The sequence below is a fragment of the Mastomys coucha genome, unplaced genomic scaffold, assembly GCF_008632895.1.
Source record: "Mastomys coucha isolate ucsf_1 unplaced genomic scaffold, UCSF_Mcou_1 pScaffold9, whole genome shotgun sequence".
In the NCBI taxonomy this organism is placed as follows: domain Eukaryota; kingdom Metazoa; phylum Chordata; class Mammalia; order Rodentia; family Muridae; genus Mastomys; species Mastomys coucha.
In genome coordinates this window covers 65023477-65036454 of record NW_022196915.1, presented here as the reverse complement: position 1 = coordinate 65036454, position 12978 = coordinate 65023477, and the positions used below count along the sequence as shown (strand labels likewise).

Genomic DNA, 12978 nt, shown 5'->3' with positions numbered 1-12978 from the left:
ACCGGATGTCCTTGAGGAAACCATGCAACTCGACTGCACTGATCCTTCCCAGTGAAACAGGAGTCACACAGCTTGTCATCCAAGGCTCTAGGCTCCTTGGGGCTCAAAGCCTTATTTTCCAATGTCAATGGCCCGTGGGGTAGGGGATTGGCCTCCCCTTCAGACTGACTCCAGAGGTTCAGATTGGGCCCAAGGCCTGGGGCTTCCCCAGTGGTTTTCCCTGACGATGATGGGTACCGGGCAGAACCATTCTGAAGGGTGGGCTGTGCATAGGCCCTTGGTGGGAAACCAGCCCCAGGAAGGTGGGACGGCCCAAGGCGGAACATCTAAGGGTGGCGGATGCTAGCTCCCAGGGCTCCCGTGCTGGCCAAAGGAAAGGGTTAAGCCGTTCCCAAGGCAACGCACCAGGAAGCGCGCTAGACGTCAGCGGAGAGTTCGAAGGTCAGCTTCGGGTTTAAAGCTCCCACGGGCCGAGGGCCACCGAGCCAATGGAGAGGTCGCCTCCGCGTCACGTGACAGGCGACCCCGCAGCTTTGCCCTCCGGAGCACGTGGGAAGATTTTTCTTCCTCCCCGCCCCGCCCCCCTGTTCCTTTTGCGCGGGCTCGGCCACGGGGTCGTTCTCGCGAGAGGTGCGACTGCTCTCGCGAGAGTGAGTGGGCGGCGTGGGGAGGCGGCGGCCGTGGCGTCGCGGGCTGGGGCGGGCGAGGGAGCGCTGCTGCGCTGCGGCTCGCGCCACCGGGCGTTGCGGGCCGTCACGGAAGGGTGACATGCCCGGGAGCTGAGAGGCTGTGCCGCCAGGTGAGCGGGGTAGGGAGCGGGAAGCCGGCGGGCTGGGTGCAGACTGCGGCCGGGCAGCCGTGGCCTCGCTGCGTGGGGGCGCGGGCGGGAGGACAGTGCACTTTGTCCTCCGCAGCAGCATCCTTCCCTGGCGGCGTCGGAGCCCTGGTCCCCGGCGCTGCCCTCACCTCGGATGCCGCTGTCACGTCGCTCCCAGGCTGCCCAAGCATCCGAATAGCGCTATCCGATGGAAAAATGGGCTGGCCAAACCACAGTGACAGCACTGTCTAAGCCCCTGGTATGGCTTGGTGACAGTCCTTTAGCTCTGCTTACCGTCTTTAAAAAGGAGAGAAAAAAAAAAAGCTCTATTAGTTGGAGGTGGCTTAGCTTTAGGCATTAAGGCATTTCACGGTGAGCAATACTGCTGAGACATATCGCTAATGGCCTTGGCGCATACTGGAGTTAATATTCGCAGTTCTTTTCAGCCTTGTGATTATTCATTTGCTCCTAAGACGCTTGTTTTCCTTTGCATCTTCTCACCTTGTTAGCAGTGTTATTTATACTGATACTCAATTTTGTCACGTATGAAAATATTTAAAAAAATATAAGAATATCAGGAAAGATGGAGTATTTATTCATGCAAAGATGATTTTGTTTTAATGTCTTCGCGTTTGTTTGGTGCGTGTGTCTGTGTATCTTTGTGACTGTGTGTGTGTGTGTGTGTGTGTGTGTGTGTTTGGGTAAAAGGCAGCCCAGTGCCTGGTATGATTGATGTCATTTTAAATAGTGCCACCTAGTCTTTCAAATTATAGGAGCATTTTTTTCAAGGAATAACCTGGTTATTCATACTTAATTGTGTTTCCCAGGCGGAACTGTGAATCATGGGTTGGCAGTAAATTAAGCAATTAGTTGTGTTGTTAGGAACTGACTTATGAGGGATAAAGGGATATGAGGGAATTGGGGAAGAAGTGGGTTTGTAAGCTGAACTGTGGCTAATGTAGGTAGCTGCAGAACTGCTCAGCTGATCTGCCTGGGAAGGAATTGGCAGTATATACCCTGTGCCCAGTGATTTTTCTCAGTTGTTGAAGGTACTGAAGTTGGAGTTCCAGAACTGTAGTGAGAGATGTGCTAGCCTTCTCAAGCCTCTGAATTCCAGGACTGCGTCTAGGAAACAGAAGAAAATCCTCTGGGAGAAAGGATGGTACATTTTATTTTAGTTCCAAGGATTTAGTGTCTGGGAAAGGAACTCAGCCAATTCGGATCATAATGCAGCAGGTTGTCTAAAGGGAAATTTCCAGTTATAAATAGGGGAATTCTAGCCATACAGGAAGATATGAAAAACTTAGGTGAGTGAGCAAAGGAGATAACAAGAGTTCCCTTACATTCAAAATTCATCTTGGCAGAGAGAGAGAGAGAGAGAGAGAGAGAGAGAGAGAGAGAGAGAGAGAGAGAGAGAGAGAGAGAGAGAGAGAGAGAGGAAGACTGTTGCTAGTGTTTCTAACTTGTGGCAAGGGTTTCAGACTTTTAGGGCAATGGTTGCTTTGTCTTGTGTTTGGAAAGCAACTGAAATAGCTAACATTGGATGGAGTAATTACTTATGTAAAAATGTTTTTTTCTTTTTTTCTTTTTGTGAAATGGCCCCAGGAGTTAAAAAAAAAAAAACCACTCAGAGAGAATAAGTGTTGAGCTAGGTTAGAAAACTCTTGAGTTTAGACTGAGTGGTAGTTGGGCATAAACACTGGCATTCTGGCACAGGAAAAATGTGCTTTTACCATTTTAAAATCAAATGGGGCAGATCTATATTTTTTTTTCTGTTCATCCTCACAGAAAGAAATTAGTTGAAAGGGGGCTCCTGGAGATAAGCATGTAGAATGTATTGATTATTGGCAGGACTTGACAGGAGGAGGAAGCTTGGTGGGTTTTGTGTTAGCCTCTGCTAACTTGCTACTTTCCCTTAATGGTTTGAGGCTCACTCGGCTGCCAGAATCAGAAAGCCGTTAGAATTAGCTTACATGAAAAAAGCATTTGTCATGGTGTTGGAGCACTGATGCTAAGCTCCAATTTGTGATTCTAACTCTGGAAAGCCTTGAGGTTGAAGCGCATCAAGTTTTCTCTTAGTTCTCTTATCTCTACTATGCCCTCTTCAGTTGTTAAATCCTGGCCTCTTGAAACCTCTTGGGGTTTTTCTTTGGTTTGCCAGAATGTTTATATCAGACCTACCTTGGCTTTGCATCATGGTTCCTAACAGACCTCTTCCACTCTCAGTTCTAAACGTATATATGTCGAGAGAATGTCGAGGTCAACTTTCCACTTCCTGTCAAGTTGGTTGTAGTGTGGAGTAGGAAGATGGGGATAGGAGATGGAGGGTGGGGAACCACACGAGTGCCTGGTAGATTTTAGGATTTGAGCTTTTTCAAACTGTTTCAGCAAGGTCTTTAAGATGGGGGAGGTCTGTAGTTGGGAGGAGATGATGAGTACCTATGGTATACAGTAGTATCTTGGAGTTTGAATTCTTCCCCCAAGCCCAGCATTTCATTTGGTCTCAGCTACCTAGCGTTGTAACTGGATTCAGTGGTCCCTTTCCAGGACAGGTTATCCTGGGTTTGTTAGGTTGGACCGGCTGCTTAAGACAGTTTATATAATGGGCATAATAATACCATGAGAATTCTAGATTCACTTATGTGCAGCAATGTCTTTCTAGCTGGCAAATGGCAGTTATGGTGCAGAAGTCTGATGGGGACTGTTTTGTTGCTGACTGTGGACTGGGCTTCTGGAGTGTCCAGAGAAGAAATTGTCATTTTTCTTTTTAGTCTAGTGCTGAACACACATACTTAGAACTATTTCTTAAAAATTTCTACCACCTGTGTTTTAGATTGCCATATAATTGTGGTTCCCCACTGCTTTTATTTTTCTTCTTTTTACCTGCCTTGAACCATTGATGGTGATTATTCCTTTAGATTTTTGGTTAATCTTATATCCTCTTCTGTCTTGGATCAGCTTTAAATTTTGGATATGTGAATGATTCTTAGAGTAACATTTCCAGGCTTAATGTTAAATAATTTTTTTTGTTTTTTGTTTTTTCGAGACAGGGTTTCTCTGTATAGCCCAGGCTGGCCTCGAACTCAGAAATCCGCCTGCCTCTGCCTCCCAAGTGCTGGGATTAAAGGCGTGCACCACCACCGCCCGGCTTTTTTTTTTCTTTTGTAAATATGTTTATTAGTTTATTTTTGGATACTACCTTATTGATGTAAGCACCATCTTACTGTACAGTTGATGTAAGCACCATCTTATTGTACAGTTGATGTAAGCACCATCTTATTGTATAGTTGATGTAAGCACCATCTTATTGTATAGTTGATGTAAGCACCATCTTATTGTATAGTTGGTGAAGGCTGTGCTTCCCTCTGCTTCTCTAAAGTTCAAACCTTAACTTCATGTTTCACACTCTTCTTTTTAGTTGCTCCTTATATACCCTGTGAGTGAATGGCCTCTGTGCAGGCTTATATGAGTACTAAGCCAAGCAGCATGCCCTGTGCATCATTAGATTCACTCACATGGTTTTGCTCCTGGCAGCCTGGGGCAGAGGCTTTTTATATCTGTAATGCTTTTCAGTAATGTATGGTTAGATCAGGGAGTTGCAGGTGTTCCATGATTCCAAAATCTACCATAATTTTGTTTAGAAACAATCTTGTAGAGGTTAATGCATAATATTAAAAACATAACTATGGTCTTGACAGCATGATCACATTGACAATAACTCTTAAGGCTTTAGTTTGTGTATTTTCTTTTTGAAGTTGTATTTACAATTGCTATAGAGGGCGTTACAGTTCATACTTAATATCTGTCAACAAGGCCCTCATCCTTGAAATACCAGTGGCTGGCTGGGCTTAGACATACTTTAGAAGAGAAGCCAAACTTGGGATGCAGTTGAAAGATCAGTGACATTTTTCTATAGCTGTTTAAGAAAACAAATATGGTTAACTTCAAACACTTCTTGTCTAAGTACTCGACTCGTCCTTCAATAACGTCACTTGTTAGCACGTGTCCCTCAATTTCATATGCTTGACAATTCCTTCATTTTCTCGTTTGTTCAGTTTAGTAAGATGGTTTTGTTTTGATAAGGCCTTTGAGGTATGTAGAGAGATAAGTAAGGCCTGGTCTTGGGGTATAAGTGAACTCTTGACTGAAAGGCTTTCTGCTGTTGTATCTTAGCCACAGTTACTTACACACTCCAGGACTGGCAGGTGAATGTTGCTAGTAGTTAATGCTAGTAGTTAAATCCATTTAATTGTAATAAGGCACCATAGTCTCAAGTGCTAAAGTTAGCTTTGCTCTGCATGAGATGACTCCTGGAGAGTTGATTTTCACAGCTGTGTAGGTCTGCTGGCATCCAGAGGACAGATAGGGCCACCTCTACAGCAAAGCCTGGTCTAGCCATTTTGGTGGTCAGAACAAGATGTATCTTGTACATGCAAGAATGGGTTAACTTAGGAGTAAAATATAGAAAGCCAGGAGCTATCAGAAAGCAAATGCCTTAGTCATTGTAGAAATGCTCTTTCTTCTTAATATAATTGGCTATTGTTTTGGAAGGCAGTTGGGATAGTTGTGGTATTTTTACGTTTAGTAAGGCAAGCAGCAGGTCTGTGTTTGAGGAAGGAACCGACTTTTGAGTCCTGCCTTGCCATGCTATTGTCATGCCGTGAGGTGAGCCTTGGCCTTGTCTCTGCAGGAGAGGACAGCATCACCCGTGTCTGCCCACTGCTCACTATTAATGTTAGTTCTGCTTCGTTTCTCTGTTGGTCACTGTTGGGTTTATAGCTTTAGCTCAGCACAGCTTGTTTTCACACAATACCATTTCATATGTGACGTAGCATCTAGTGGCTGACTTCTCACTGCTCACCCACCACATCCTTTGTTCTCTCTGTCGTGCTTTTCACTTCAGTGTCTAATCAATTGCTATTTTTAACATTTTTTAAAAGCAACTACAAACTGAGGAAATACTCTTATATCACTGTTCTTACCATTTTCAACCTTCATTATTACTTTGGTAGGTCCAGGTTCCATCCGGTATTATTTTTCTTTGCCTGAAGAATTTTTCATAGTTAATTTCTTGTGATCAACTGATGATGAATCCTCACAGCTTTGATTAGTGAGAAGAATTTTATTTTGTCTTAATCTTTGAGAGATTTTTTTATCATGTGTGTCTGTTAACACTTTGCCCTCTTTCCATTGTTAGAGCTGATGATCATTGCCCTGCGTCAGGCTGCCTAGGTGTGAGGCCTGCTGGCCTCCTCACTCAACTTCCTCATCACTGGGAAGATGTTCTATTGTTTCTAGCCATTTGGTTGTGATTCACATGGGTGGTTTTTACTTTTTTTTTTTTTAAATATTTATTGGATTTTCTTGGATCTGCCATTATTTTCATCAAATTTGGTACATTCTAGACCAATTCTAGACTGCTTCGCCTTCTTGTTTATGGTTCTGTCCCCCACCTGGTCTTTGGGACTCCATGTACCTACTTTTTAAAAAAATGATGCTTAATAGGTCCTGACACTGTGGGGTTACCTGTTTTTAAATTCCTGTGTTTTGCTGTGATATTTTCTATTATGTTATCTACGATTTCACTTCAGTATTAAATCTGCTGTTAATGCATTTAGCATGTTTTTAATTTTAGAAATACTTCCTTTATCTTTAACTTTTTTATTAATATAGGAATTGCACAGTGTCATGACAGTTTTGTATATGAATATAATGTATTAGTCATACTCACCCCATTAACTTATTATGTCCTCCCACTCCTTGTGACTCCCTTTCTCTTTCCAATTAGTCTCTTTCTACTTTGATGACTTTTTGGTGACCCAGTGAGTTTTAGTAGGGTTGCTTATATAGTGTAGGTGAGGAATTGTTTACAGGACTGTAGCATCTCACCAGTGGCTACCACACTAAAGGAAATCTCTCCCTCTCTCTCATCAACCATTTATTGTATATCTGTTGTTGGTGAGGGGGAAGTCTTGTGGGGCCTACTTCATAGGTACTTTTAACTCCTATAAATATGCTCAGGGAGGGGTCGAGCCTTTGTGAGTCCCTCCTTCTTTGAAACAAATGTTGATGGGCCCAGTCTTATGTGGGTCTTGTCTAGGTGAGTACAGCTTCTTTGAGTTCAAGAGTGCCATGCCAAGTCATGTAGGGAGTACAGCATTCCATCTGTCTTCTCTCTGTTGATGTTTTCTGAATTAGAGGGATAATGTAGGCCTCCTGAGCATTCAGTAGTCAGTTATTCTCATCACTGGCTGGTTGTTAGTCTGCATTTACCACTGTCCATCACTGATCTATGGAGCTAAACAGAGTATTTAGAAGATAATTTGGTGGGCACATCATTCTGTGAAACTATAGCTGTAGCTTTCTCACTAGGGCCTGTGATCCACCAGCTACTAGGGCTTTTGCTTTGCAGTACCAGATGTGAACTCCCTCTTGTTACAGTTAGAAAGCCATTGGTTATTCCCATAATTTGCCTTTATTGCATCAGTGGGCAGATCTTACCTGGCAGGTTAATAATGTAGTACAGGTGAATAAGCCTGTTTATGAAAATCCACCCCCAACAACTTCCATAGCACTTTCCAGCACTGTGAAGGCTAACCAGCAGGGAGGAAGCTTCTATTTCAGTTCCAAGTGGTATCTTCAGTAACATGGTCTGTAGCAAACACCAGCAGTGACAATTACCTGTATTGTTTTGTTGACTGTAGAAACTCCCTGATTAACAACTCATAAGGAGTTCAACCCTGGCATTGAATTGTTCACTTAATAACATGTGCAGGCTTCCTCTTCATACTTAGTTTTATCAAAATCTTTGGTTTTGGTTGACCCTTCACCTCATCCTCTCTCCCATCTCCCTACCACTCCTCTCAGCTTAACCTGCTCCTGTGCAGGGTTCCCCCCTTGCACTCGCAGACATTCTGCTTTCGTCTGGTGGCTTGTGTTTCTTCCTTTATCATGATCTCGTTTTCTTCCCCTGACTATATGGAGCACAGTATATTAGTTGATTCTGTAGAGGAACATAATTTATTGAATGTGTTTGTGTGTATTAAAGGGGGTTTATTAGTGTGACTTACAGGTTGTGGACTGGCTGGTCCAAAACTGGCTGCTCCTAAAGAAAAAAACCCAAAAGTCCAGTAGTTGTTCAGCCCTTGATGTTTAGTGTCTTGGCTGGTCTTCAGTCTATGCTGAAATCCTGCAGAAAAGCTTCTACTATCAGTGAAGCAATGTGTGAGCATCAGGGTAGATGAGCTTGCCAGCAAGAGTGAGCTAACAGGCAAGCAGCAAAAGCTTCCTTCTTTCAAGTCCTTTTATTTTTATTTTTATTTTTATTTTTATTTTTATTTTTATTTTTTTGAGACAGTGTTTCTTTGTGTAGCCCTGGCTATCCTGGAACTCACTCTGTAGACCAGGCTGGCCTCAAACTCATAAATCCACCTGCCTCTGCCTCCCAAGTGCTGGGACTAAAGGCGTGGGCCACCACTGCCCGGCTCAAGTCCTTTTATGTAGGCTGCCCCCAGAAGGGGTAGCCAAGATTTAGGGTGGGTCTTCTGCCTCAGAGGACTTGGATTTCAGGCAGATCTTCTCAAGTGAGCTAAACAAGAGACTCCTTCATAGGTGTGTCCAGCTACCTGGGTTTTCATTGATTCCAGATGACGTTAAGTTGACAACCAGGATCAGCCATCACATACCATAACATTGATTTCATGGTCTCTCCGCCCTCCATCCTTATCTCTCATTTTTCCCAGTGTTTCACTTCTAGGTGTGCAGTTGTTGCCCTTTTTTCCTCTCCCTGTTAGAGTCAGATTTCCCTCCTTTGCATATTGTCTGCCCACCTTTGAGGTTTTCTTTATTGACTCCAGATGTGCACTTTTCCAGAGAGCTGACTGTAGTTGGAATGCAGAGTTAGACTGTTTGTACTCTGTAGGGTTGTTTCTAGGTCCACGTTGAAGTTTTGTTGGATTTCCCAATGTGGGTGGCTTCTGTGGAGGCTGCATGTTGTCTGATGGGCTGCAAGAGTTTTGCTTTTCTTGACTGTTGGTGAGAGTATGAAGTATTTCAAACTCTGGTCTTAAGTGTTGGTTGGTATACTGCTCTTGGATCACTTCTCAACCTCATGCTCAGTTCGTATTTAACTGACAGTTACAGGAACCCTTCCTTCAGACCCCTGGAGCATGTGCTGCCCTTGTGTTCTTCCTTTAATACTCTGTTCTATAACAGGAGCCAGCATTGTCTCCAAAACTCACTGTGTTGTGACCTGGAAGTAGCTGGCAGGCAGTGTTTCCTTTCTGAGGTATCAGTTACACCCTGCATTGCTGTTGACTGATGTTTGAAAACCAGTGTTTTATATGTATGTTATCTGATTTGTTGTAGTTCAGTGGAAAGTTAAATTTAACACTTGGCCATTTGGTATGTGTTAAAATATATTTAGAACATTTATTACATATCTCAAACACAGTAGGACCTGTTAATAAACTTAAAAATACATTAAATGTAGGCATACCTATTTGAACATTTAAGTATTCTTTGCTCTTTAAATAAGATTACTTTGAGAGTCTTGCCTAGACCAGTCTTGACCTCTTAGTCCTGCTTCAGCCCTGAACCTAACATTACAAATGTGTGCAATCATAAGATTGCCTTTTATTTAGCAGGCATTTTAATCCTACCATTTTCAAATACAAATTTAATCTCCTGAGTCACAAAAGAGATGTGTACAAACAATGGACCTGAAGAGTCAACCACTTGGAAAGCGTAGAGGACATGTTGAGTGTTGGGAAAGGGGCAAGGAAAGATGAGGGATGAATCAGGCTTTCCTCAGAGATCTTTGAAGATGCACAAAAAGTGAGTAGACTTTAGACCATGACAGATCAGGAATTAGTAATTTATTAGCTGTGCTCATCAGTAAGGATGGAGGGGAATTATGGTTGGCCATAGTTAGTTTGCTGGTTTATAATGAAATAAGAATGGAGAGTGTTTAGAGCTCTAGTCAAGTCTTAAGCACACTTTTCACATTTATTTATTTAGGAGACAGAGGTTTTCTGTGTAGTTCTAGCTCGAGTTCAGGTTGTCGAGTCTAGGTTGAGTTCAGGTTGGCCTTGAACTCAGATCTACCTGCCTCTCTACCTTCCAGTGCTCAGATTATGCCACCACACCTGGCTTTAAACATAGTTATTTTTATAGTAACTGTACTTGACTTAGTCTATTTTGTGTTTCTCTAACAAAATACTTGAGGTGAGTTGTTTTCTAGAGAGAATAGATTTATTTAGCTCACAAATTTAGAGAATGAAAGTCCCATATAAAGCACCTTTTCAGCCCCTGGTCAGGGCTTTCTGGGTAAATCACAACATAGTGGATAGTATCATGGCCTGAGTGTGTGCTAGGGGAAGAGATTGAGTGGTGGACTGGAAGCCAGACAGCTGGAAGGAGCTGCTCTGGAGTGCTTGCTCTAGTCCAGTGGGAGCTAGGACTGCCATGGAGCAACACTAATTCATTTGTGATGGTTGTGCCTCCAGGGCCTAATGGAGCCCCAACTCTTTACTATTCCACTATCTCTACCATACTGGTGACCAGTTCTCTAGGATGTGAGCCTCTGGGAACAGCCCATATCCAAGCCATTGTAAAGATACTTAACTTTAATGTCTAGTGGAACATTTAGATAAGAGGAATTGAAACTAAAGCATAGAACTGAACTGAAACTCTAAATTAGGAGCTTAATTGTGTAGTTCAAACCATAGGTAAAGTATCTTTGGAAAACTAAATAGGAAGAAAACCAATGGGGACAAGGAATAAAAACAAAAATATTAAGACCTCACAGAGACTTGAAGTGCTAGGATGGGGGTTACCTTGGGGGCGGGCTTGCTCAGAGGGGAAGGGGATGGAGATAGGGGAAGGAATGTGGAGGGGGGTGACTGGGAAAGGAGGCAGTGAGTGGGGTGTAAAATGAATAAATAAATAAATAAAGAATAGAATTGATGAAATTGGATCTTGTGTTTGGCTTTAGAAACAATCTGATTTTCAAGTTGTTATTTGAGAGCTAGTGCAGAGGAATGAGTCATTGGATCCAGTTACTGTTGGGAAGGTGTTTTACACCTGAGTCCTGATTATAAAAAAGGTCAAGTTACAGATGCTATTGACTTGAATGGGTTCTTAAGCTAGAGATGAGGTAGCAAGGCTTGGGAAGTGTGTTTGTTTTAAATTTTTAATCATTAAGGAATTTGTTTGCTTCTAGAAAATTACAAGATAAGTTTGTCCATATAAAATCAAAAATAAATAAATAAATAAATTAAAAAAAAAAGAGGCCCACCCATCATCACAGCACATGGAGTGGGTGGGCAGAAAATATCTAGAGACTTGCAGGCTGTTAAGCCATGTGTCAGGGTTGGGCAGAAGACCCCAGGAGACCCACCAGCTGCACGGCTTGTCCTCAGCGGGAGCCACTATGGTGTGTTGGACTGAGGGGAAAGAAAGAGAGGTGGAACTGGAGACTCAGGTGGAGAGGAATAACCTGATATGGGGAGCCTGCCCTGCTTCCTTAGGCCATGGGGAAGTCCCAGCCCCCGCTGCCACTGAGGGCCATGTCTGGGTCCATGGCTATGAAGCAGTAGGGGTCTGTGTCAGTGTATGTGACTCATTAACATCAAAGGCAATGTGGATGATCCCTGGCTGGGCTGCTTCTCCAGACAGTGTTGAAGTTCAAGCATTGTGCAGAGCTGGCCCTACCTCCACTGGCTGCAGCACGCTGGAAAGCTGGCCATGCCCCTCACTGGCTACAGTACTTGGGAGAGTGGCCCGGGCACCTTACTTAGGCAGCACAGTAGAGCTGACTCTGGAGTTGGCAGTGTCGGTGAGATGGCTAGAGGATATGAGCTCAGGAGAGATGCTCTGCCCCTCATCTGCTGTGTGTGATGTGGGGTGGGGGGAATGGCCTTCTCTTCTTAGCTCTTGCCAGCTGCAGCAGACTGGAGAGCTGACCCCAGGGTCATAAGAGCTGAAGAGTAGGTCTTGCCCCTTGTTGGTTACAGCACTCTGCACCTCTCCTGAACAGCACAGTTAGAAGCTGGCCCAGCCCCTTGTTGTCTGTGGCATTGGGTGAGCTAGCCTGGGCAGTGCTGGAGAACTTGGCCTGGTAGTGTGTGTGGGGGAAAGCTGGTGGGCTGACCAACTCAGCTGCCACCTAGGCCCAGTTCCAGGGCTTTGATCAAAGTTGGCTTACTCCAACATCTACCTTATCTAGAACTGCTGGATGGAGTGAAGGGGCTGCTCCTACATATCCAAAGTTGCAGAATCTCCATGACACAGGACAATAGGACATCTGAGAGAAGTCCTCGTTATATCCAGTATTGATAGTATAGCAAAAACCCGAAGCTTCAAACCAGACCAGTGACTCATTGTAGTGAACATTTGCAAGTAAAGATGTGTGGACAAAAAGATCTACTGTAGGACACACTGTGACACACTACAGCTTCCACAACGAAATTTTTGTTTGTTTGCTTTTGAAGATTTACTTATTTTTATGAGTGCTCTACCTGCATGTACACTTGCGTGCCACAAGAGGGCATCAGATCCCATTATAGATGGTTATGAGCCATCATATTGTAGCTGGGGAATTGAACTCAGGGCCTCTGGAAGAGCAGCCAGTGCTCTTAACCTCTGAGCCATCTCCCCAGCCCCATTTTTATATTCTTTTGAAGTGGGGAGGTTGTGAGGGCTGAGGGCAGATACGAAGGGACAGGGAGATGAGTGAGGTTGGGTGCATGATGTGAAATTCACAAAGAATCAATAAAAAGGTTTTTTTTTAATAAAAAAAATTATATTTACTTAGAAGCATTCAGAATGTCAACAAACAACAGCCGCAATTTGTTTTTGCAATTACAGAGTGGTATTCAGTTAACAGAACAACAATTATCTTCATATAAGCTGCATCACAGACAACTGAAGATGAAAAAAAAAAAACCCAAAAATAAAACCAAAAGAAAAAAAACCAAAAACCAAACTACTGTCCCATATATAACTAATTCGTGCTGTGCACTAACAAAAACCTGCTTTAAATTTCCATGCCACTTTACAACCCCTAAACTGTACCAGGCAAGGTTAGTGGCTATTGAAAATACCACCAGGACAGGGCTCTCTAAAGACACATTTAGTAGTGTGTTAACTATACAAAAAAA

At 43.4% G+C, this 12978-nt stretch overlaps 1 protein-coding gene across 3 annotated transcripts in view; it reads left to right on the top strand.

The window, feature by feature from the left end:
- The first annotated feature begins 644 nt into the window (after positions 1 to 644).
- Akap11 (A-kinase anchoring protein 11) overlaps positions 645 to 12978 on the top strand; it is a 49502-nt gene continuing 37168 nt past the window's right edge. For all 3 annotated transcript variants that reach the window (XM_031363067.1, XM_031363066.1, XM_031363065.1), the window contains exon 1: positions 645 to 799. The gene's annotated coding sequence lies outside the window, so the exon portion shown is untranslated. The remainder of the gene's footprint in view (positions 800 to 12978) is intronic.